Below are 27,271 nucleotides of genomic sequence, written 5' to 3'. Positions count from 1 at the left end.
TTGCAGAGGGATTTCACATATCCTCATAAACAGTCTTGAGAGCACCAACGTGAATTCACCTTCTTATCATTTTCCTGCGGGACTTGTCTTATATTGTATCCACCGATACATTTTGTGCTGCCCACATGAAGCTATCCTGTCAGTGTTTCCAGCGTTGGTTCACCAGCCGCCATCTGGGCACCACTACTGCTGCTGTGGGCACTGACACCCCCACTGTAACTGTGCTGGACGGAAGGAGCCTCCCTTTGCTACAGATTCAACGTGCCTTGCCCCACTGCCTACCATGCAGAAATACAGAAAGGACCTCTATTCCCTTTAAGTGTATTTATTATATTGGTTCTAAAGCAGCAGAGTTTTTAATGAAACAAGCTCTCTTTGTCAATGTTATTGGGGTGAAGAGTTAAAAAAAATGCACATTTTTTGACAAAGCGTTGAAAAGAATTTGCAGTGGAAAGTATTTATCTCCCTAAACCATTTTGTTAACTTCAGTGTAAGAGTTTTTATACTGCTCTTTTGAATGATATATCTTTTCCTCCTAGAATCATAGCATAAAAATCACACTCCCGTTCAATAATTTTTTAAAAGTTAACATGCTGTGGACATGAGTACATATCTTAGTATGTATAGTAGCTGCTTTCAAATGTCACTTTTTAATTATACCATCATAATGGATATTTTAAAGGTTTTAATCCTTTGCTCTTCCCAGAAATAGCTAAAATGAGTAACCTCATACATATATATTTTTTCACTTAATAGGAATCTATCTGGAGGGTAAATTCCTGGAAGTAGAATCCCTTGGTCAAAGCCTATGTGCATTTAAAATTGTAATAAATATTGCCATGTTGCACTCCATAGAAGCTGAATCCAGGGGCGGCCAGGTGGCTCAGGTGGTTGGAGCACTATGCTCCTACCATATTTCCCCAAAAACAAGACTGGGTCTTAAATTAATTTTAGCTCCAAAAGATGCATTAGGGCTTATTTTCAGGGGATGTCTTATTTTTTTCATGTACAACAATCTACATTTATCCATGTACAACAATCTGCATTTATTCACTTATTCATGTACAAAAATTTACATTTATTCAAATACAATCATGTCATCTTCTTCTGGAACATAGTCATAATTCTCCAAACCCCAAATTCTGGCTTGAATTTCTTGTGACTCCATTTTCTGTAGAATCATTGGCCCCAGTCTCTCATGTCCAGCAATAGAGCTCTCCTTAAAGGAGTACTTCTTGTCTATGCAGCCTGCTCGTAGTGCATTGGCAACACAGCTATCAGGGATTTTATCCCATGAATTCTTCACTCAACTCACGACCTCTTGTAGGCTAAGCTTCACACAGTTTCCACGCTGATTTCTCTTAATTCTATTTTCAATGTAGTCATTGATTTCCATACACAAATGGCCCTTGAATGGCTTGTTAATTGTAATATCAAGAGTCTGGAAATAGACAGCCATTCCTGCGGGAATCATTATTTGATCTATTCTTCTTGCTGCAAGGAAGTTCTTCATGTCTGTAGAGCAGCGAGTGCTGGTTGAATCCCAGATTAGCAGACTTCTTTGACCACTTCACAAAATAAGTGGCAGCATAAAATCTACCCACTTCCTTATAACTGCTTGTGTGCACCAGGCTTTTTCGGTTTCAAGAACATAAATGCCTGAAACATGTTCAACCTTATCTTTCTTGCCCTTAGTGATGATTAGAGGTGGGCTTTCTTTCCATCCAGATGAATTTCCAAAATACAAGTAACACATGCACTTTTGTAACCAGTGGAGGGAATGTAGATTGACGAGGCACCTCTCTGATCAATTGTCCTTTGGGATCCTTGGCCCATAAACACTGCAGTTTCATCCATAGCAATCATGTTGGAGAGTTTGTATTTAGAAAAGTCGATACCATCAACAAAGGACTTGAATGCAAGTGCACATTTAATAAGTTCAGTATCTTCCAGCTTGAACAGTGTTGTCGATCTTAGAGACAGTTCACATCACTGAAGGAAGCCATCCAGCCCAATGTTATGAGGCTTTTAATTCTTCTGTGGATATTTCTAACTGTGGTGCCATTGCAAGGGCAAATGCTTGAATACCAGCCCTACGCACAACCAAAGACTTTGCTCTTCTGTCAACAATCCATTCACAGATGATGTCTCCCAGCTCAGGAAATAATGGTTGCCAACCTGATTCACACTTGTGTTTCTTAGTTTTTCCCTCATCCATTTATTGACTAAGGTTGTCATCCTCTGCTCACCATTTTCAGACCATTCGGATATCCAACTTCTCTTTGCAGAAAGCCTTAAGATTCTTGCCCCGAGAGTCCTTCACAATTCCTTTCTTGTACTCAACAGAATAGCTTTCTTTTTGCCCTCATCTTGTATAGCATCCAAAATATTGTTCCCTTTAAATCTACCATTAAATCAAGTGTTAACTGAAGACTTATGAGACAGAAGTAGCAACAAAAATGATGACAATTAAGAATGATGGTCCACACAAAAGCAATGAAAAATTTCAGGCACCAAAATTCAGAAAACATTTCTTTATTTCATACAAATGCATTAAGTACGTCCATTACAACATATGAAGATTCAGATTACAACATATGAAGATTCATATTAGACACAACCATGTCCGTTTGTTATCAAGTGTGCACCTTATTCAATGTTGTGTCTGTACTCCAACTGGTCATTCAACAATAAGTCTCAAGTTCACCTGTTTACATAGGTATTTACCTCTCATCCAAAGTGGCCCACTCAGGTATTTACAAATACTTAATTATCATTTATATTATCATTTATTTTAAGTATTAAAGTCAATAGCATTATTTATTTATAGTTAATTATATATTAATATTATTTTATAATTCAATACATCCATCATGTGTTGCAATGGGTGCACTAAATGTGTCCATCTGGCTGACAATCTTACCTGAGGCTTATTTTTGGGGTAGGGCTTATTTTCCAGTTAGGTCTTATTTTCAGGGCAATACGGTTAACAACAAGGTCGCCGGTTGAATTCCCTCATGAGCCAGTGAGCTGTGCCATCTACAGTTAGATTGAGAACAACGGTTCCACCCTGAGCTGGGCTGCCACGGCCTGCCGTGGGCTGCTGTGAGCGGATGGCGGCAAGCGTACACGCCCAGCAGGTGTTGAGAGGTGCTATGAGTTGCTGGGCAGCAGCCTGCGACCAACTGGCTCAGCTGGGTAGAGCGCAATGCCCATAATGCCCATAACTAGAATGAGAACAGCAACAGCTTGACTGGGAGTTGTGGGGGGATGAAAAAGGGGGGAGGTAGAGAAAAAAAAAAGAAGCTGCATCCAAACAAACTCTGCAACAATGTTTCCCCATATTTACAATACTTTGACCTTTGACAATCTGAAAATTGAAAAACAGCATATGCATTACTGACAAAATAATCTATGTTGAGCTCATTTTCATGTATTTTAAAACCATTTGTATTTCACGTGATACAAACATTTTTTCATGTATGTAACACTTTTCCATTTTTTTTCCCCAATTCATTGGGTCTTTAAAATGTTTAGGTAAATAAAATTTTGTCAATGACTTGTATTCAAGTTTATCATTTATCATATCACAACTTCCCACTTTATCACTTTTCTTTTGATTTGGTATGTCTTCCATATGAAGTTTTTAAATTGCTTTGGATTATCAACTGTCTACAATGGATTACCAGGAAAACCTACTGATCAAGTAAATCTGAATTTAAAAAAATTACTATAGCAAGGGAAAAACTACCTTGAGAGAATCTTAGTAGTATCTCAAAAAGTGAACGTTAGGAAATGGTACTTAAAGGGTTTGTGGGTCTACACACAGATGGTTTACCGTTGTGTCTTTCAAGGTGGAGAACTGGCTGAACTGGGCAAAGTTCATGACATAATGGTGTAGGACTGGTGGACACAGCAAAGCAAGGGTACTGAAGAGATTCTCGGTGAGCAAATTTTTGTCCTGAGAGTGAGTTTTTCATCCAGTAAGCAAACTGTTTACCCAGATGAGTTGATTTGCAAGAATTTCCTAAAGTAAACAGTGAAGTTATTTAATGATTTTTAGGCTTATCTTCTTAGGCAAGAATTTTATGGCGCAAACAGTTAAATTATGTTGATACAGGTGGTCTCAGTTCTCAATCCTAACAATTAATTATATTAATGCAGGTGGTCTCAGTTCTTGTAATTTTGTTTAATATTTATAGAGGCTTTTCCCATTTCAAAATTATTTTTTAAAATATAAAAAATCAAATTTTATTTTAATAATTGTATAGTTTCCTCTTTTTGTTTTTCTCTTCTTCTTTCATCTTCTTAATTTAATTACTACCTATATCTCCAAATGATTATAAGAAATGAGGTTGTGGTACAAACTTTTTCTTTCAATGTGACTAACCAATTACACAACACCATTATTAATCTATATTTTCTCCACTGACCTAAATGCCATTTTTAGCATGTACCAGATTCCCATACATATCTGCATTATATTTGGACTCTTTACCATTGTTCTGTTTATGAATAAATACTACACTACTTTAATTATTAACATTTATAATATTTCATGTGCTTAAATATCTTCAGGTATTCAAGTCAACCTGATGAGTCTTACCTTTCAAAAATTTCCTAGTTAATCTCAAAGATTTATTTATCCACATGAATTTTCAAATCAGCTTGTTTATCACTAATGAAAAATATCCTATTGGTAGACTACAGGCATCACAATTTACACAATGATTTACAATTAGCTGAGATTCTTCTAATACTACATGTCTCTGTGTGCAACAAGAAGGCATTCCTTTTTAATAATTCAAGTTTCCTTTTGGGTCCCTTAGACATAATATAATAGTCTTTTCATAGAATGCAGCTATATTTTCTTTTTTAGGTTATTCAGACATATTTTATAATTGTGTGGCTATTGTAAATGAAACACTTTCTTCCATTACCCTTTCTAACAATATTTTTCTAATAAATATATATACAAAACACATATATATATACAAAACAGTACATATTTATATATATATATATATATATATATATATATATATATATACACAAAAAGTATATACATTTTAAGAAAGGAGAAATTCTATTAAAATTACACTGATGCTAACCACTTTGAGCACCTCTTGTAATTGCAGAAGTCAAGCATGACTTATATTCATCTTTTGTTATTGATATATATTGAGTATTACAATTTTAATATAGACTTTTCTTTTCTTAAAATGTGCATACATTTTTAACATATATATGATATATATATATATAGACTTTGCACCAACCATCTTATTGAAATCTCTTATTGCTTATCATACCTTTTTACTGTTTTTTTTCGGGTTTTATAGATATTCAATGATATCACTATAAATAATTTTAACTTTGTTTCCTATTTACCAATTTTTATACCCCATTTTTTCATGTAAATACCATTAACCAGTGCATTTACAAAATAATATTAAATATAAGTTATGGTAGTCAATTTCCTTATTTGTTCTCAACTCTACTACAAGTTCTCTTATTTTCTCTCATAAAAGACATATGTATATGTGCATATGTTCATGTTACATATATATAGATATATATACACACACATGCAAAATGTATACATTAGAAAGGGATTGCCTTTATATAACATATAAAAGAAGTATATACCTTAGCAATCATATCTAGTATGGCTTGGCCTTTGATCAAAATAATGTTCAGTATCAATAGATATAATTTTTATAGTAAATTGTGCTTATTTCTTTGAACTGCTGACAAACTTTAATTGGTTGTTTTCTGCTATCCTTTTAATTATTTTAAATTACACTAAAAATACATAATTGCATCATTTTCATAAGTATAAAGTGATGGGATTGATCAAAAGATCCCAAAAAAGGGAACAACTTTTGTGCTCATATCTAATACTTCTGTTGGAGGAGCAGATTGCGAATAATACTGTCTGTTCAAGGTGAGGATATTGTCAGGTATTCGGAAAAACTCCCTCCCCCAGTTCTCAAGCGGACTTTATATCTTCCTTATTCCTTCAAACCCATCTGGAGACTGTGACTTGAATATTCCCGCTTTTAATGCGTATGTAACTGATATATATTTCTGGGTATTTACTGAGGTTGCTGCTGCATAAGAGTGAGAACAGTTTATAAGCCACCAGGATATCTCCCTTGTTCATAAGAAATTTCTTATGACACAAAGTTTCAAGTTTACAATTAGCTGAGATTCTTCTAATACTACGTGTCTCTGTGTGCAACAAGAAGGCATTCCTTTTTAATAATTCAAGTTGCATTTTGGGTTCCTTAGACATAATATAACAGCATGTATGAGTATATACGATTTACACAAACACATGAGCACATGTACACACATAGTGAGAAATATACAGAGGGAGAGGGATTATTTACCTTTTATTTCTCCCCGCTGAAAGAAATCAGAAGCTGCAGGGCGGCTGACAGTTCTAAGGCTTTCATTTATCTGGCCTCTGTGGCAGGTTGCTTTCTGTACATTCACCATATTTGTGTGCTCTCTTCTCCAGCTTCATCTTCTTGCTTCTCTGTGATGATAAACAAGGATTAGAAAAGCTCCCTTAGCCTGTCCTACTATTCTAGAAATGCAATTGTTAGTGATATTTTATCTTTTAGGGTGAGTGACCACCTATGTGGGAGAGTTCTCTATGCCAGCATCATCTGATGGTACGGCTGCAGGTTTCCTTTCTCAGCATTTTTTTGCATCATATTTTCATTGGACTTAGCAGGCATCCTTCATGTAGTTTTTAGAGCTACAGATAGTTTCTGGTTTCACCAAAAATGGAGCTGTTTTTCTCAACTCTTTCTTACAATTCTCGTTGTTTTGGAATAATTTCAGAAAGAAGAGGCCACTGTAATAGAGGTGTCATTATTATGCCATTGTAAACCATAAGTCAATTGTTAAAATTTTGTTTTTACCTTCTCTATCATCAACTATGGACTTAACAAATCTTAATCTGTTGAGGGTTAATGTAGGGAGAAATCTAAGTTACAGTAAGATTAATGTTACACTCTCACAAAAACCTGCCGCATTGCTGCTGAGACAATCAAATATCTTCGGGATACTTGTGAGGCAGGATATTTAGCCTAGGAAACTGACAACCCCCTCCAGGGTACAACGTGATGTGCCTCACTGGTTATAAAGTTAACAAGTGACTGTATCTGGCACCAGCAGCTGGAAAAGAACAAGAAACAGTTTTATCCAGCATGGCTAATCCCTTTGACCAGGACCTGAACTTTAGCTAATTATAAGGTCCTTATACTCTCATTTACATTGTGATTACTACAACTCCCAGCATGTATCTGACCCCATGACAGTGCCAAAGGAGCCAAATATGGAAGAAAGAGCAGGAAACTGAGGATCCTACATACTGGAAGGAAACTGATGAGTCTCGTCAATGAAATGTTACCAAAACTATCCCCTGGAAGGTATAAATACCCCTGGTCAGGACTTCCTTGGTGCAACTTGCTCTGAGTTCCCCTGCACTTCCCTCTCAAGTGTGTACTTATGTTTAAATAAACTTCCTGTGTTTTCCTGCATCTGTCTTGCACTTGAATTCTTTCTTGTGTGAAGACAAGAACCTGGTCACTGCTGCTCCAGGTTGCGTCCTCTCTTGGATATCTCCGTGAGCCTCCAGGGACACTTGACATACACTTTTATCAGGAGAATCATGAAAACTTGGTTCCAGTGTAACACTGGTCTTGCCCAGACAGGGACTGTAGCTTTAGTTCAAAATAAGGACACTGCTACTCTAATATAATAGACATACATAAGAAGTAATGTTAGCACAATGAAAACCACTGAGGGGAAGAATAAGACACGGCAAAACAAATTAGCGAGGGTTGGGAAAAAGGTGTTTTGCAGGGAAGGATTCCTAAAGGAGATAACGTATGAGTTGAATCTTGAACAGTGGGACAGTATCTACCAGGCAGACATGGTAGACAAATTAGACAAAACAAGGAGTGAATGACAAGGAGATTAAGAAAACATGTTGTATCAGTGTTCTACTGCTGCATAACACATTACCACAAACATAGCAGCTCAGAAAAACATATACCTATTATCTCAGTTGTATAGGTTGGAATTCGGGGTATTGTCTGCTTAGTGTCTCACAAAGCTGCACTCAAAACGTCTTCCTGGATAGGGTTCTTCTCTGCAGTTTCAGGTCTGCTTCTAAGCTTATTCAGGTTGTTGGTTGAATTTAATTCCTTGTGGTTATATGACTGAAGTCTCTTGTGGCCAGCAGGGCATCTGCTGCAATATCTCTGAATTCTTCCACGTCTGACTTCTACATCCTCATTTAAAAAGGCTCACTGATTAAGGTTCCACACTGAAAGGGAGGTACTATACAGAGTTTGTGTTCTAGGAGGTAGGAATCTTATGAACCATCTTAGAATACTGCCTACTACATGTCGTTTGTTAAAAGAAATATAAGATCTTAGGTATAACTGTAGTATAGACTGGAAGCAGACAAGCTGGATAAGCAGGTAAAGGTTTGATGTCTACCATGCAGTAGAGTATGAATTTGCCTTTGTAGGCCTTAGGACACTATAGACAGATTTTAAGCAGGTAAAATCTTTTCCACTCCAGTAGCAATGTGGAAGATGAATTGGTAGAGTGTGAAAGAGATATTTTAATACAGAATATTAAAGTATTCCTGGAAAAAGCTAATAAACTAAAGCTGTGATAGTAAATGAGCATAGAGAAGTTTACCTTTAGATGTTAAGAAGATAAATTTGACAGATTGAATGTATTCATCATATATTTTGGCATATTCATTCAGCATCTACTATGTGCCAAACAATATTCTAGGCACTGAGTCAGAAATGAATATAAAACAATGTTCTTTTTCTTAAAATGCAGGAAAAGAAAGACAAAAGAAAAGAAAAGAAAAAAAGAAAGAAATGCATAAATAAATAAATAAGCAAGGTAATTTCAGATTATATTGCCTTTACTCAGACAACTGGACAGGGTACCAAAGTAGGAAATATATCAGTTAAGGTGCTTTGGTCTGCAATTAATTTGGATCCAATTTTAAAATGGCTTAAATAAGAGTGAGATTTATTACCTTACATTAAAAAAAAAAAAGACTAGAGTTAGTGTAGTGTGTTACCTAACTCAACAATGCCATTCTGGCTCTCTCTGTCTATCTTCTCTGACATCCTGATGTTGGCTTTTACCCACCTTCCTAGGCAGTGCCAACTGTGCCAACCTTCTTGTTTTTATACAACAATGAAGCATTGATTGTTGAGAGGATAGATCTTCTTTGATCTCCCTTTTAAGACAAAGACCATTTCTCAGAAGCAATCTTTCTTAAATCTTATTTATAAAATTGTAACCCATTGCAGGAAATCACTGAACGCATACTCAAAATACCATAATTGATTTTTTTTAAAGGTTTTTAACCTCATATCAATGATATCAAAATCTGTGTAGGAGCCTGCTGTTGATTGAAAACTATTGGGTGAGACTTACAAAGATTTAAACTCATGGGGCGAAAGCCTACACCCTATGAAACACATGGCTATGTAAAGAGGGTATACAAACTCAGGATGTAGTTAGAAATGAATAAGGGTGAAAAGCTATCTGTTACAAAAACAAAGCAAAACAAAACAAAATGACAGTGACACATATTTAGATGGAGTTAAATACTGGTATTTCTGAAGAGGTAATATATGACCTGTAACCTAACTGAGTAGGCAGACAGCCAGATCTGGGAAAAGAAGGGGGGGATGATCTCAGCTTGTCCGAAGACAGAAAATAAGTCAATGTTAGAGAAGTTGGAAGGGTCGATCCTGCTGTCCCTAAGGGTCCTAGTAAGGACCCTTACTAGGCTAAGCACAGTGCATGTTATTTCACAGTATGATGCATGGTGGTAGCAGGATAGTATTCACTTTTTTCCAGTCACTCAGGTGCGAGGGAATGAATCATATAGCATAGTTAAGTGAGGAGGGTCCATCAGAAGTTTATTTGGTTGTTCTGGTGATAGCGTTGGAGAGAAGGAAAAGCAGTTTTAAAAATAAAACATGTGGTTACTGATTGTACTTTCTAATCCCCTTACCTGCTCCCTATTTCCCACCCCTCTCCCATCTACCAACCCTCAGTTTTTTCTCTATGTCTCTGATTAGTTTGTTCATTTATTCTATTCTTTAAATTCCACATATAAGTGAGATCATACGGTATTTGTCTTTCTCTGTCTGACTTATTTCACTTAATATAATGTTCTCTAAGTCCATCTATACTATTGCAACTGGTAAGATTTCAGTCTTCTTTATGGCCAAGTAATACTCTGTTGTATAAATGTACCACAGTTTCTTAATCCAGTCATCTACTGATGGACATTTTGGTTGTTTCCACATCTTGGCTATTGTAAATAGTGCTGCAATAAACATAGGGTGCATAGTTTTTTTTTTAGAATTAGTATTTTGGATTTCTCTGGATAGATACACAGGAGTGGAATTGCTGGGTCATAAGGTAGTTCCATTTCCAATTTTTCAAGATACCTCCATACTGATTTCCATAATGGCTGCATCAGTCTCCAATCCCACCAACAGTGCACAAGGGATCCTTTTTGTCCACATCCTCGCCAACACTTGCTGTTTGTTAATTTATTAATGATAGCCATTCTGACTGGGGTGAGGTGATATCTCATTGTGGTTTTTATTTGCATTTCTCTAATGATTAGTGAGGTTGAGCCTTTTTTTCATGTCTGTTTGCCATCTGCATGTCCTCTTTTAAAAAAAATGTCTAACCATGGATAAGAAAGACAGTTTGGGGAATATAATCAATGATGTTGTAAAGATTTTTTAGGGTATTTGATGCACAGTTGTCTTATTAGGGAGACCATTTCATGAACGGTGTAGGTGCCTGTGTACACCTGAAGTTGAAGCTGACTAATAATGAATGTCAACTATAACTATAACTAAATATATATATATATATATATATATATATATATATATATATACACACATATATATGTGTGTGTGTATATATATATATATATGTATACATATATATGTATATATATATATATATATATATATCCCATAAGATGTGGAGTACAGCATAAGTAATAGAGTGAGTGGAACTGTAAAAGCTCTATACCATGTCAGAGGGGTAGTAGATTGGGGGAGGAGGGTTAGCACTTTGTGAGGGGTATAAATGTCTATTAGATTGTTTTGTACACCTAAAACTAATAAAGAATTAAGAAAATTAAAAAATAATAAAACGTGCATGGGTTTTATGAATCAATTGAACATGGGAGGTGAGGAAAAGGAAGAGAAAAAGAGAGAATGGATCCTTCCTAATGTTTAAGGAGCTGAGCAATAGAACAAAAATGGGATGGTTTGATGACTAACAGGGTAACAAAGTGAATAGAAAGTTAAAAATAGGTATTTTAAAAATAAAATTAATATTGGAAACAGATCTCAAGTTATCAATTGAAAGAAATAAAATACTTAATAAATGCATGTAAATAAAACTATTCATTATGACAAAATAACACACAAGGCTATATAGGTTATTGCAAATCAGAACTACAACTTTTTTAAAAAATCCAAAAATGAATTCTGATGAATGTCAAAGATATCAACAACTTGGAATGGCAGTTTCAAGACTGAAAAGTATCTGAAAATTCCAGAACATTTTAGGAAGTTTGTTAATATCATTCTCACTAAAATTGTAGGCAAGAATTTCACCAAAGTTATCAAATGAAGGAGGTCATTTGTGTTGGAAATATTTATGAAAAACACTGCCTGAAGAGGAAATTAGAGAAGTTCTCAGTTCCGTTCAACCCATCAACTTCCTTCATAAGCACACTGTTACATATTCATGCATTATGCCTAACTACATTAGGATTATCAAGAAAGAGCAAATCAGATTCTACTTTGTATTCTTGACAACTTAACCAAACACTGCAGAATATATCAACTATGACCTTTAGGAATTTGTTGTCTGAAAGAAGGAAAACTTGCTAAAAGCTGACTTTTCTGTCTGCAGCTAATTCGGAAAAATTAGGAGTATCCAAAGTAGAAAATGTGCTTTTCAGGTATTGCTACTGTGGCAATATCTGTTAGTTATTCAGATATAAAATAATATGTATGAAATAATTTTTGCAAGCCCAATTTTACTAACTGAAATGGCAAAACTAAAAATATCATAAATGTCGTGCTCATAGAGACATACAATAGCCCTTTATAACATTGACACAACTAATATATTCCAGGACCTTATCCTCTGACATCACAGTATTCTGTTTCAAGGGGTAAAAAAAAATATGACTTAATTATTCATTCAGTCAATATTTATTGAATGTCTACGTTCACCAGACTATATTCTAGGTACTGAACAAATATACAGAATCCTTTTTCTCATAGAGTTTGTATTCTAGTGGTGGAGGAACCAAAGTAAATAAACCCACAGAGAAAAGAATACATAAAACAGAAAAATATTCAATATCATTTCTATGTTGGAGTCAAATTAGGCTGCCATGGTGAAGAATAAATGACTGGCTACTTTAATTCACATCCTCAGGGAACGTCTCTGGCCTGTGTTAAGTCCTTAATGAAAAGTAAAAGTCAGCCATAGAGAGATCTGTAGAAGAGCATTCCAGGCAGAGTGAACAGCCTGTGCAAATGAATCAAGGAAGGAAAATACTTAATGTGTTTGAGGATCTAAAATGAGGTCATTGTGGTTGGAGTGTGGTGGAACATGCAAACTGTATTAGTTTCCTAGCGCTGCCCTAACAAAACACCACAAACTTAAAGCAAAATCAATTTATTCTCTCACAGTTCTCAAAATTCAGATGTCTGCTGGGTCATATTCTCTCTGAATGCTCCAGAGAATCCTTTCTTGCTTCTTCCTAGCTTTGGATGGTTACAAGCATTCCTTGGCATTCCTTGATGGTAGCTCCATCACTCAAATTTTGCCTCCATCTTCACATGGCCATCTTTCCTCTGTGCGTGTCTGCGTCTCTATATCCAAATCTCTCTCTACTTATAAGAACAACAGTCACTGAATTTAGGGGCCACCCTAATGATGATGATATTTAACTTGATTATATCTGCAAAGTCCCTATTTTCACATAAGGTCACATTCACAAGTAGTAGGGATTAGAACTTCAACTTACCTTTCTGGGGAGCACAATTCAACCAAAAGTAGAAACTAATAAAAATGTGTTAGGAACTAAATATGAAATAAACTAGGTGAGTGTAAACATACTCAGGTTCTTTTGTGATAATATAAAAAATATTTTTCCTAAGTATAATAGTAATAATAATAAAAATACTGTAACTGCCATCTCATGGGGGCTTACTTCTATAACAGGAGATCATATACCCTACAGCTCTTTTGGTAACTTGCATCTTTGATCAATCATATGTAAAAACATGCATATCTACTATTTTTGCATACCATTAAAGGCAAAGAAGACAATCAGTTATACGAAGCTCTTGCCAGTTAACAGAGAATACTCCTAGTCCCAAGGGTGATACACTTTATTCCTGGAACTTTGCTAAGTAAGCAGCCTATCACTTGGAGATTCATATTGAGGGCACTTGGAGTGGATGTTACCCTCACTGTTGAGGATTATTACATTCCAGCGAGGTTCAGAACTTGTTTCATAAAACAAGTCAAAAACCTGAGTGAAGAAAGCTATTATTTAGACAGGTAAGATCATGTGATCCAACTCTACCTAAATCAATGCTTTTAATCTTTTACTGCCTCCATACCACTCACATTTGCAAGAGAGTCCTGTAAGTAAGATCTCTCATTAGAACTTAGGATTCTCAGTTGGGAGAAGGATAAGAATCTTGGTATAGGTCAGGATGGGGGAGAAGGAACATATCAGAATTTCCAGGGAGGTTTATATACAGATAAACCTTTTTTTTCCATCCTCCCTTTGATATGTCACCTTTTCACATTTAAAAATCAGTGATTTAAAGTAACCTGTGTATCCATCTATCTCAAGAGCATTGTCATGCGGGGGACCCTGCTCGCTGCGCCATGTGTCGTGCAGGGCGGCCTGTGAGGTCTCTAGTCCCGCTCCCCACATAAGAATGCAGGACATGGTGAGGACAAACAGGAACACCCATGGAGCCATAGATAGGCAGTCATACCATTATATTCTCGCTGGCGGCATCCGCCTCTCTGCAATCTGCCCTTGCTAGCTCAGCCACCATCTTCTTGCTAGCCCCCATTTTGTAGCCACAGCAGTTATATTAGTGGCCAATGGCTCACTGGTTACAGCTGATGGCCAACTAGCCACAGCTGATGGCCATCCAATCACAGTTGATGGCCATTTACTACCTGAGCTAGCACATTTCCATGTGAGGCTGAGAGCCTGGAAACTGCACTCCTGGCTCTGTTCCCATAAGCATCTACATGAAACCCATATATTAGTGACTAACAGTATTTAGTGCTCACTCTGTGTTAGGAACTGTTTCTTCTAAGTGTTTAAGTATATGACCCATTTAATCCTCAAACCTACCCTTGATGAAAAAACTCAGGCACAGAGAGGTTAAGTGGCTTATCCTAGGTAAGGCAGCTAGAAAGTGACAGATCTGGGATACAAAAGCAGGCACAAAAACCACTTAGCTATTCTGCTTGTGATTGCATGGACGTCCACATGATTAAAAAAGACTGTGTAGATGCCTGACCACTGTGCTGTACACCTGAAGCTGATATAGAATGATACTGAATGTCAACTATAATTAAATATACAGGATGTAAAGTACAGCATAGGGAATATACCTAGTCAATGGTATTATAATAGCTATATATGACGTCACAAGTGTAGTATTAGGTTGGTGCAAAAGTAATTGCGATTTAAAAGGTTAAACATAGTTGTAAAAACTGCAATTACTTTTGCATTAACCTAATAGATTGGGAGGGGCAGTTATCACTTTGTGAGGGTTGTAAATGTCTAATCATTATTTTTTTTATACACCTGAAGCTAATATAAAAAATAAGAATGGGGAAAGGGAAAAAAAAAAAAAAAAAAAATATATATATATATATATATATATATGCATAACCATGGTTAAAACATATCATTATTCAATTGCTTATTCATGAATACTTTCATGTTTCGTCTATTTCTTTTTGGCAAGATCAGAAGAATCCAATAGCATATTCTCATGATCATTCAACAAGCCCTTGAAGCTTGAGTACCTCAGATTCAGATGTTGTGAATTAGATCCACACTTCTGGGTTTACTGAAGGCTTTCAAAAAGTCTTGCCTCAAACTAGACTGTCATCCTTCAAGTGGTAACACTTATTTGTTGTTCACCCCAACAACTTTAATGAGTGTATTTTACTGAACAGTATCCTGATTTGGAAGTCCACTAGATCTGGAAAATGTCAACCATAACAATAAAAACAACACTGAGTCATTCATTTCCTCCTTTGTTTCGAGACTGGCGTCAGAATGCATGGGGATGCTAAGGCATTAAATTCATAGGCTCTGCTCTATGGCATTGCAGAGGCTCTTATATCTCTGTCTGACAGTCTCCTCATTTATTAAAAAAACATAGGAGTTAGTGAGAAATGAATCATAAAATATGAATATATAAACACTCAGCACAGTACCTGGCATGTGTAAATAATCAATAAATGGCATATGTTACTTTTATTAACCTGTATGTCTATCAGAAACGGGTTTGTTGGCTAAATACATTTATTGAATCCCCACTCTTAAGTACTTCTTAATAGAAAATAGAAGATGCTTATATTGAGATTGAACATAAGCATCAATTATTGAAAGTAACTATTTCTTATTATAAATTTATTATTTTATTTATTATTTTTGTAATTTACCAGCTTATTTATGAGACATGACTTTTATACGATGCATAACAATGTGTATGTGTACACACACATACACACACACACATACACACACACACACACACGCCCTGAATATGCAGGTAGATCTGTTTTGGCACACTTTGCTTTTGCTTTTGTTTAATTACTTATGGTGCTCCTTCCCAAGTCCTAGCAATTGTTTCTGTGTGGTTTTTTTTCCCCTGCCTACTGAAATGTAACTATACTTCATCATTTTCTTTCAGAGCAAAACTCTCTTTCCTACTTTCAAAGTTTTTACCAGATCTGATGAAAATGTCCCTGTTAATAGTGTGATGGCAAAGTATTCCAACACCTATTTCTAGATCCAGTAATACATAACAGTTCCAAAAATATAAAGCGTGTTCTTGGTAGTCTCCTGGAGACAATGATTTCATATCTGTTGTATTTTCCGAAAGAGTGATTTCAATAGTGGGACTTTAAAGCCAGCAAAAAAAAGAAATGGTAACAAGAAAGGATAAAAAAGTCAATCTGAGGAGGCTGTTAGGATTTTCTGGAATCCTCGGATTTCATCTTTACAATTTCTTTCTCTTCAGCATAATCATATTTTTACATTAATTTAATAAAGTCACTTTACACTCACTTGCCACACTGCCAATAAAAAAGTTTTGGGATTGTTAGCAGAAAATGACAGATGTGTTTTTAATCAAACACACACACACACACACATCACATGACCAGAATTTATTATGTACTCATTCAAACATTCTTTCTTTGAAAAAGTATCATTCGATTGCCACAATGTTCAAAGCATCATAAATTAGTATGTGCTCCAGAATATGATATATGCCCAGTAGCAAGGAGCTCACAGTCCAATTGAGAAAATAAAAGCAATAAATGAGGGAATTGATTTGTGTAAGCAAATACTAAATGATTTGGCTCACATTACAAGGAGTCTGGATAGCTATCAATACCTTAAGTCCGACATATCTAGGGTTTCAGGTGAGAATTCCAGCCTGTTCTCAGGAAATTTTTTCACTTTCCCATTCCTGAATCCTGGGAAAAGTTGGTTGGGAAATCGGGAAAATCGGCTCCTTGAACCCAGATGGCTGGTAGTATCGGCTGTCACTTTGTGGAAACGATTCATAGTGGAGAACAGAAAACAGTTTATATCTTGGAATTTGGGAACGGAAAAGAGAAAAAAATTACAGAGAAAGGGCGGGAATTCCCGCCTGGAAACCCTAGACATATCCAAATTCAAATTCTATTATGTGCTATGTAAAAGGTCATTTCACCTGTACACATTTCTGCTCTTCCGTGTGTGTTCACTTCAAGGGTCTTGCCTTTTGCCTTCTATCCTTCTAACACCAACAGAACCATCGAAACAATTCTAAATTCTACCTCCACCATTCTAATTTTCTCTTTTATGATCTTTCTGTTATTTTCAATTAAATTTCAGTCCACAGGCACTATATCATGACTAGGCGGTTATTTTATCTATTAGTCTTGCTACTTCTACTAGATGCAAACTCCTCGCAGGCAGGGACCTTGTCTCTATTTTTTGAGATATAACTAAGAACATCTTACCGAGCGCGTGCATACAATACAATTTTGATAAACACATAATTAGAGAGAAAAGATCAAATAACAGCATTTCTTTGAAACTTCACATTTTTCCTGGTGACCCTTAAGCTTTAATTAACTTTAAGACACTCATGCTTCAATATTTTATTTATTCTGTTAGCAGTGCCCAAAATTCACTTAAACTATTAAGGCTAGATGTTTTAAGTTCCTATGAAATATTTCTAAAGCAAAATTATATTCTTATTGTTTGTTTTTACTAAATGATATAAAATATATATAGCCTGAAGAATATGAGCATAAATAAAAATGACTCACATCCACAAGAATAAACATAATTCAGACAATAACCAAATAATAGTAGTACCCTAGGACCCACAGGTAATACTGATGGTCACAAAGCAACATTCAGGATATGTTAACTTCAATGAAAATAATTGCAATCAGATGATGGGCAATTTAGTTGGCTCTGCTCAGATGATGACTACGACCGACTGCATTTTAGCAGATTTCAGTGGATGGCCTGAGCCAAAGATTGCCACCACCTACCTCTTCACATGTAACTAGAACATATTCATGTTGTGTAATATTTTCATTAGATGGCTTTTATTCCATAAATGGTATTTTAATAGAGGACTATTCCATTTGAAAACAGACTGGTCTTGCTGACATATCTTTCCTTTTAAAATATACTTTGGCTGAATTCTAACACAACCATTTTGAATGCAAAAGGGATGCTTTTCAAGCCAGATGGTTTATCTAATAGGAATGTTTTCTGATTAGAGAAACAGCAGTAGACTCATGATCACAGCAGGTGCCAAACTGATCCTGTAGTTTACATGAATTTGCAACTGAACAAGTCATGAACTAAAGGGAATCTATTTTATAATGTTCCACAGTCTATTTTGAGAGGAAGGGGGGGATGTAAAAGATGCTGCCGTATCAGATGGAGTTCATATATCACATCATATATAAATATGCCATTATTTCATTTGTGATAACATTTATTTGTATACTAAATTTCCTGAGTATATTATGGAGACTACTCATAAAATTTCAAAATAATAAAAAACCTTGCAGAGTATTCTATGGTGAGATAATCCTGTATAGTTTATGTTTTATCAAAATAATTTGGAATTATTTTATTAAAAACATATCATTTTTTTTCTTATTTTCTTTATTTCTTGTACCTGCATTTTCCCTTTGTTTTAAGAAGCAATTTTTCCATGCACTGGTAAAGAGGGAAACAGGATATTGGATTACTAGTAGTATGATAGGCCCAACTATGCCTCAGTGCTCATAAAAGTGAACCTCCAAGGCCCTGCAGAGATGGCATGGCGATGCAGGTTTCTAAATGATGGAATTATTACGTTTTAAGATAGTGTAAGTTGCTTCTGAGTGCTAACATGACTACTGGGGACATAAAAGGCCATGAGTCCACAGATCTCACTCTGATTCAGCTGCATCTCATTCCCAATGGATTGCCAAGACCGCCAAATTTGGAAGCAGCTCGGTGATGTGTGAGAGGCAAAGTATGTCATTGTATCCACACACCTACTTCCTTATCTCATTGCATCAGTCACTTTGTTTATTTGCTTCTTTGGAAAAAAATCAAAGTAAAAATCACCTAGAATTGAGTCCAAGTCATCATTCTTAGTCATCCTCACTCCAGGCAAATTCCATGGTCTGTTCTAGAACAGTTGGTTAAACAGTAGAGATGGTTGGTACCTGGAACATGTTCAAATCAGAGATGAATTATCCAGAATAATCATAGTTTCTTAATTGTTTCACTAATTCTAGAATCTAATAAATATAATTATATAAATTAATTCTCTCTATAGGTGTTAAGCATGCAACACAATATGTCTAAATGAAGTTAAAATTTGAGATCCCATTTTTTGATGAAATATAATGATTTGGCCAGTTTTTTAATACACAGATTTGGTGTTATAGTAATCAGAATTTTATTATGGTCCATTATTATAAAAATTTTTACTAGGGCAAATTCCTGTACCTTATATCATATCATGCCCTCTAATAATCAAACTCCCTCAGAATTTTTGAAGTATTTATTATTTTTACCACTTGTTTTGGCAGTTATTCAGACAGACTTGAAACCTTATTCTACATGACTATTTGACTTTTTTTTTGGTTGATTATAAGCATTCACAGTACAGGAAATGTGTCTTCCATATTCTGTTCAAGTTCTTCATAACTCTGTATTATACAGAATTGACTATTAATGTGTTTATTTTATGAAATTCACTGTATTGCTTATAGGAGGGTGCATTCTGTTGCAATAGACCTGTTTTTGACTCTGCTCAAGCTTTAGACGTCTGTACTAAAAGCTGCTCTGGTATTAAGTACAATTATAGCATCTTTCATCTTTTCCTTACTGAATGAACAAAGTGACCAAAATCTGCACTTCCTTTCCTTTAAAATGCTTTCAAAATGCTTTCACCTTTGCTGAGGGCCCATGTTTCTTAAACTGAATAAAGGTATGCAAATGTCTTCCAGTAATCCGCAAGTTCTCAATGGGCATCGTTTAATTTTCCTCTTCATTTTATATACATGAGCTTATATCAGGTCACCAGGGTGGTCACCATAAACAAGAACTGCCATGGGATTCCAGAGCCCACATCGCACATCAGTTTGGAAATGAGTTGGTGTCATGAGGGGTTACTTTAATGGCCCTGAGAAAATGAGAAAAGAACTGAGGTAGTTTTAGAACATCAACAATATGCTCTTTCTCCATGGATGATATGCTTACTTAAGAAGTCAAGCCCAAATAATGCCATTTTTTTTCTTTTCCAACAGAAATTTCACGGTAATGTGAATGGAAAACACTAGGGAGGAACTGAGTCATCACATGGGATACAGTAGAGCCCATGTGTCAAACTCATAAGGCCCTATACAACATCAGGTAGTGCCATTTTTATGCTGCAAGCCCTGATTTAGTTTGTGCAAAATAATATCATCATTAAATCTATTTAATTTATTTTTAAATATTTTTAAAATGTCTTGGCATAAATATATTTCCAACATTTCCATACAATCATGGTTTTCCTTATACTTTCACTCTTCCAGTTAAACTTTGGAAATAACTAACCAACTTCCATGCTAAATGTCTGTTGGTTCTGTTTCTCTGGAGAGCCCTATACCACAGCCCCAGTGCCAGCCTGACTGGATCCACAGGGCCTGCTTGTTTTATCCACACACTTTATTGAATCAGCCTGACCAGTAAACAACCTGAGCTTTCTGAGATGATGCCGCCTTCACTCCTGATGAGTTCCCTTCTATGGCCTCTGATGACCTTCCCTGCTAAGGAGAACTTGGTCAGGGCCATGTGAGTCCCCCTTTTCAGAACTCTAAATCTTTGAATCTCAAAGACCAGGAACTTAAGTCAGTGTTTTCCCCCCAGCATACCCCTAGCATCTTTATGCAAATTATATACAAGCACTACTCTTTCCCTGTATTGTTTTAACCAATAACTGTAGAGCATGTTTGCTACCTGCCAGTGATAGCTCACCACTCTGAGTAATTGATTTCCATCAACATATTCATGGTTTTCCTTACACATTCACTCTTTCAGATAAGCTTTGAAAATAGCTAACCAATATCCTTACTAAATTGTTGATGGTGATTAGAGTTTATTGGGTGTATATGTTCATTTGGCATACACCGGCACTTTAGCATGCTTTAGTTTTTAAATAAAGTTTTGTATTTTTTCACAAAAATCTTAAGTATTTCAGGTTTAGAAAAGTCATTACATTTCCATTTTCAAAAAGTAGAATAAAATAGAGTCATTTTTAAATCAACTCTGGGGTCCAGCCGGTTAGCTCAGTTGGTTAGAGTGCAGTGCTCTTAACAACAAGGTTGCCGGTTGGATCCCAAAATGGGCCACTGTGAACTTCACCCTCCACAACTAGATTAAAACAACTACTTGACTTGGAGCTGATGGGTCCTGGAAGAACACACTTAACTTAAAAAGTTCAAAAAACAAAAAAATCAACTCTGAATCTTTGGTTATATCCCTTTGTAAGTACTAATTATTTTTTTTTTCTGTTTTTAATCAGGATTATTGGCTGTGTTTATGTTTTATTTACTAATTTATTCTTTTTTTTTTTTTTTTTTTTGAATGCTGCTATAACTAAACTCCAGATTTATTTGGATTTCAACAGTTTTCCTTCAGTGTCCTCATTCCAGGATTCAAACCAGGCTACCCCATTACATATATTTGTCCCATTTCCTCAGTGTCCTCTGCTCTATGATAGTTTCTTAGTCTTTACTGATTTTCAGGACTTTGTAAATCTCAAGGCACACTGGGCAGGTATCCTGTTTTCCTTCTGAATGTCCCCAAATATGTGTCTGTCTGTTGCTTTTCTCATGATTAGATTGGTGCTATGGAGCTTGGGGAAGAATGCCACAGAAGGAAGTGCCTTCTCATCACTTCCTATCTGGGGGTAATGATGTCCTTAGGGCATCACTGGTGATGTTAACCTTCATCATTTGGTTAAGGTAGGTGTTGGTCAGTTTTCTCCACTGTAAATTTACCATTTCCCCCTTTCCTTATATGATTCTTTGGAGGATATCAGCAAGTCTAGCCCATCTTCAATGGGGAAGTACAGAGAAAGAACAAGAATTCGCTCCACCTCCTTGATGGTCAGTTTCTCCATACAGTACCGGACATTTTTCTATGAAAAAGGTTTGTTACTTCCCCTCATTTAAATATTTTTTTAAAAATATTTACTGAATTTTTTTCTTTTCATTCAGATGACTAACTTCCTAAAATTCCTCCAGAAATATAATCCATCAACCAAAGCTAACTTTATTAGCCCTAATATAGTAAACAATACCACCTTAATATAATTAGTGTCTTGTATAGTGTCTCAGAAAGCAGACGTCAGAGGAAGAGAGACACTCAGAAAGCAGATGTCAGAGGTTTTAGTTCATGGACTAGATGAGTTTAAAGTGAGTCTTGCCAGGAGAGAAACTGGTCAAAATAATAGTTTTGGATTGATGGCCACCATGAAGTGAGGGTCTTAAAATGAGTATTAATCAATAAGCTGTCTGTCTTGTTTAAAAGCTATTTTAGTTGGTTCACAGTCCTATCTAACTTTCATAGATCAAGTAATTGACTTATTTTTGCTTGTTCTTACTTTTGTTTAATGGAAAGACAAGAAGTATGTTCAAATTCAGTTTTATTTGACATAGTGACCATAAACTACCTTGGTTTTGGTTCTCAACTTTTTTAGGGTATATTTTGTTATTTCGTTAGCTTCTTGAGGTGAATGCAAGTTTCATTTATTATCACCCTTGTTAAAAATGCATTTGCTACTATAAAATTTCAAGCATGATTTTGATGTATGGTTTGATATGTAGTGAGTTTCATTTCCAAATAATCTATAACTTAAACTTTAATCTCCTCTTGAACACAAATAATAAAGTATTTATTTTTATTTTTAAAAGGTTAATTTTGACTATTTTTGCTTTTAAACTCTAATTTTATTATGCTGTTTTCCATTAATATAACATGAATTTTGGTTGCATTTTATTGATTTTTTTAACTAATAATTTTGGATGAGTATTTTCAAAAAATGATATTCTCTGTTTACTGGAAATGTTTTTAGTCTATTATTATGTGAAATTCTATTTCTAATAGTTTTGTTCTATATAACTATGGCTATGTTTTTCAGCACATGCATGGTTATGATGGTGACATCTGCCTCATGGGTAGTGTTTTTTGTCTTTTTATTCCAGCTATTGTTGATCCAGCTCCATACTTCACCTTTGTCACCTAGCTTGCCACTGCTTCGACTTGGGATCCCAGGAGACTCTCAGGAAAATATCGTCTTTGCCTTTTGGTATTCAGCCTCTAATTTTCCACCAGCAAGCACTCAGAATTCACCACAGCACAAGCTGTTGTTTTCTAGAACAGTCAAGTCACATTCCATTAACAAAAAAATCAGAAGATACCGGTCTGCAGAGATATACCAGAGTGACCATATTTTTCCATTATTATACAGAACATTTTTATGGCTTATAATGAAGAGCCTGAAATGGCTTTTCTGATAGTGGAGTCAGCTTTTTATTTACCTAGTTATATGGTTCATTCAAGTGATATTTTTAACTAATAAAAGCACCTGTCTTAAAGATATATCTGTTATCCCAATTTCAAAACAGAAACTTGCTATTTCCTTTGAAATATCACAAGAGTTATTGCTGATTCTACTCTCTCCATCAAGATTTCAAAGAATATCGGGCCCACATCAGAGTTTAATTTCAAAGTAACAAGTCATACACTCCCAGAAATCTCTGTGAGAAAGAAGCTTTCTGCAAGCTTACCCATGGAGCAATTTAATATAGTGAGATCAGTCATTAGTGGCAGGTGGCACTTGACTGAATCCTTATTGTTCTGCCACTTACTGTGAGACCTTAAAAATATACTTAATATTTTTATAACTACGTTTATTAAAATGCAAAATGGTAATAATAGTAGACCTGGCCTTATTGCACTGTTGCCAGGATTAAATGAAATAAATCTGAATGTGTGTTGCAAGAGCTTGGCACAGAGTGAGGACTCGATACAAAACAGCTGTTATTAGTAATGGGAGCCCAATCCTGAGATGATAAATATATACCCAGCTTGCATGTCTTGTTCCAGGGATTGTTACCTTTTCCCTGGGCAGAGCTCACTGTTACACCTAGAAGCAAGGGCCAAGGACCCGTCAGTATTTGGGAAAGCACATGGAATAACAGAAGACAGGGTACAGGAAGCAGGTGCTGAGTGATCCACTTAATTCTGATGGATGGCATGTGTCTGGCCTAGGGCTATTTTTAACAGGCCCAGAAAACTATGGCAGATCTTACTCTGTAGCCTCTTAAAGACACTGCCAGCCCCTGCCAGGCTCCAGGACCAATGCAAGCTTTGTGTAAAGGTATCTGTTATCTGTTCTGGCCAAGGATTCTTTAATTATGACTTAAATAAATCCCTTGTCACATTATTTAATGATATGCTTCATTCTCACTATTCATTTATCCATTATAATGCCGACAGTGAAAATTACATCACCAGTGCTAGACACTTGCTTTCTTTTTTATACTCCTTAAGTTTCTGAGAGTTGGATCCTGCTTCACATCAGCAAGGTGAGTCAGCAGATAAATGACCACATGTGTGCACTTCAAACAAACCTCATTCCCTGTGTTATCCTTCTCAGAATAAAAAGAATATGGCTGCTGCTTCACTTCTACCTTCCAAACCTCATGCAATATGTCTCTTATGACCCATTTAGAACTATTCAGGGAAGGGAATTTTGGGAAACACAATTCCAGATTAGCTCAATTGACCCAATACAAACCACAATAATCTCTAACTAGATGTCTTTAGGCACCTCAATTCAATGCTCCAGACATAATCTCTTGATTCCTATTATTTTCTGCCCTCAACTTTCTTGTCTTCCAGTGTTCCTTATGAAAGAAAATGGCACCACCCCTTATCTATTTTCTCAGGATTAAAACATTGGAATCACTTTTCATCCTTCTTTTTGTCTTAAACCTCATATCTAATCTCTCAGTGATAAGTAGTCACAACAAAGGTAATCTGAGCTAGCTTGAGCACGTTCTTATTTTCATTCCTCTCCCTACCTCCACCACAAACAACAACCCAAGTGAAGTCATCATCATATTTAATATGGTCAGCTTCTGTAGCCTCCTAATTTGCCTCATTGCTTATTGTCTTGGATCTCTCATCTATTTTCACACAGCAGCAAGAATGATCATTTTAAGTGGCAAATCAGATAATGTTACTTCTGTGCTCAAAGCCTTTCAGTAGTACCCCATTGTGCTTAGAATAAATTCTTCAGTCTTATTTTGCTTATAAGTCATTAGTTGGCTTTATCCCTAGCTTTCTCCAGGTCTTCATTTCCTATCATTCTACTAGTTGCCTACTTCACCCTAGGCACAATGTTTCCCCTGCTTTTCCTCAAGTACTCTGAGCACACTCTTGTCTCAGGGCATTTTCACTTGTTATTCCTCCATCCCGAAATACTATTCCTCCACATACTTGCATGGAAGTCTGATTCATCTGCTATATTCAGATTTCTGTTCATATAGCATCTTACAGAGTAGCTTTTCTGCTTATAGCTCCACTCCTAACAGAAGTTTTCTTTTTCCTAAAACAGCATCCATATCTGTCTGTCCTATTATCCCACTTTATTTTCCTTCTTAGCATTATTACTCCTCAATGTTTTGTTCTATCTATTTTTATTTTATTATTATTATTATTATTATATTATTATTTATTATAGATAATAAATAATAAACTTTTCATCCTAGAATGTAAGCTCTATGAAAGTAGGGCTGGGTCTGTACTATTCACTTTTGAATTCCTAAGATTTTTAAACAGCTTGCCTCATTGTAGACACTCATCAAATAAATTATCTGTTTATCAGTAGGCATATGTTTGTTTTCTTTTTGTAGTAATTAGAGTATGCTCTGTTGGGGGACCTAATAGAAATTCTGTTATATGGAACGGATGCAGGGCCATTAGATATATTTTTGCAGCTTGCACACTTCAGAATGCCAGGGGCACCTTTTGGATTTCGATCATATACAAAGTATTGGCCATGTAAACAAAAAGGAAGAAAGAAGTGTACAGGGACCTAATCTTGAGGCAACCAGAGATGACCAGAGGAAACTGGTAAATTTTGAGAAAGCATAGTAAGGACAAAGCATCCTTAAGTCCACTGTTGATGATATTATCAGGCAGGTGATAATATTAGGGACCACAATCTTTTTTGAAGTCACTTTTCTTCCCAAATACGTAAAATATAATAAATGCATAATTTTAGGCCACTGAAATATGTGTACTTAATATTTAATAAATAGAATGTGCCCACTGAACAATATCATGTTAAGTAGATAAGTTTAAATAATACTAGGTTGGTGCAAAAGTAATTGTGGTTTAAAAGATTAAAAATAAATGCAGAAATCGCAATTGCTTTTGCACCAACCTAATATATTAAATTGAATTTATGAACTGTATTTGGAGGGATAAAAAGAAATGTCAATAACTGATATAAAATCTAAGATGTTCATATTATTTCTTTCTCTCAACATCTTAGGAATTTTGTGTATTTTGGAAGCTTTGGGAAGAGATAAATGCTCTGTATGTGTTTTTATCATCTGTCCCCATGCAATGAGGTGATAGAGATTTCAAATTGATATGCACTTTGAAGTTATCAGAACAGAGGGATCATCAATTTTAAAGTCTTTCCCTCTTTTTATTTCGACTGTTCCTCAGGTCATTTATGCTCTGGACCATTTAACTCCCTCTTTCTTAGGTCTCTATCACTCATCTCAGCTCTCTCTAACTTCTCTATTTGGCATTTCACCTCACTTTCCTCCCATTAAACCCACTACAAGGCCCACAAATCATGGCCTCCAGAGAGTCATTTATCTTCTGTACTTCAGTTTCATCATCTATAAAATAAGAGCACCAATCTTTTATGTATTTTACAAATATAGCATGGCAGAGGCAAAAAATATATGTGTTGAATGATGAAAGATGTTATGAGATTATCAGAAGGTAAGGAAAATGAAGGAAGCTAGATCGCCAAAGGAGCTGTCACTAATAGAGGAAAAAGGTCAAGCAGGAGTCTAAAGAAAAAGATAAGGAGCCAACAGTGGGAAGCAGGTGATGAGGAAAGTGATATTGTACATAATAGCTTCAGGGAATAAACAGTATGGAAATGAATGGGATATTTTGTGAAACTGCAAGATAAGCACAATATAATATTTTTGCTCATCAGGGAGAGTTAGGCACTGTGATAAGCTAAATGTACGCTTTTATTTATGTGCATTGGAAATTGGT

The 27,271-nt window shown here is 35.6% G+C and overlaps 1 long non-coding RNA gene across 9 annotated transcripts in view; it reads right to left on the bottom strand.

Moving 5' to 3' along the window:
- Nucleotides 1-27,271, bottom strand: part of LOC109449577 (uncharacterized) — a 473,005-nt gene that overhangs the window by 186,308 nt on the left and 259,426 nt on the right. For 6 of the 9 annotated variants that reach the window (XR_012494658.1, XR_012494653.1, XR_012494647.1 and 3 more), the window contains 3 exons: nucleotides 23,189-23,329; nucleotides 19,028-19,128; nucleotides 6,396-6,544 (listed from right to left, as the gene is read on the bottom strand). This is a non-coding gene — a long non-coding RNA (uncharacterized LOC109449577). Of the gene's footprint in view, nucleotides 1-3,240; nucleotides 4,028-6,395; nucleotides 6,545-19,027; nucleotides 19,129-23,188; nucleotides 23,330-27,271 lie in introns of those variants that run through there. The other 3 variants (XR_012494657.1, XR_012494654.1, XR_012494648.1) reach the window with 3 other exon arrangements.

This window comes from Rhinolophus sinicus, linkage group LG01, assembly GCF_036562045.2.
Source record: "Rhinolophus sinicus isolate RSC01 linkage group LG01, ASM3656204v1, whole genome shotgun sequence".
NCBI lineage: Eukaryota > Metazoa > Chordata > Mammalia > Chiroptera > Rhinolophidae > Rhinolophus > Rhinolophus sinicus.
The sequence above is the reverse complement of the archived record's forward strand: the minus strand, read 5'-3'. Positions and strand labels throughout refer to the sequence as shown.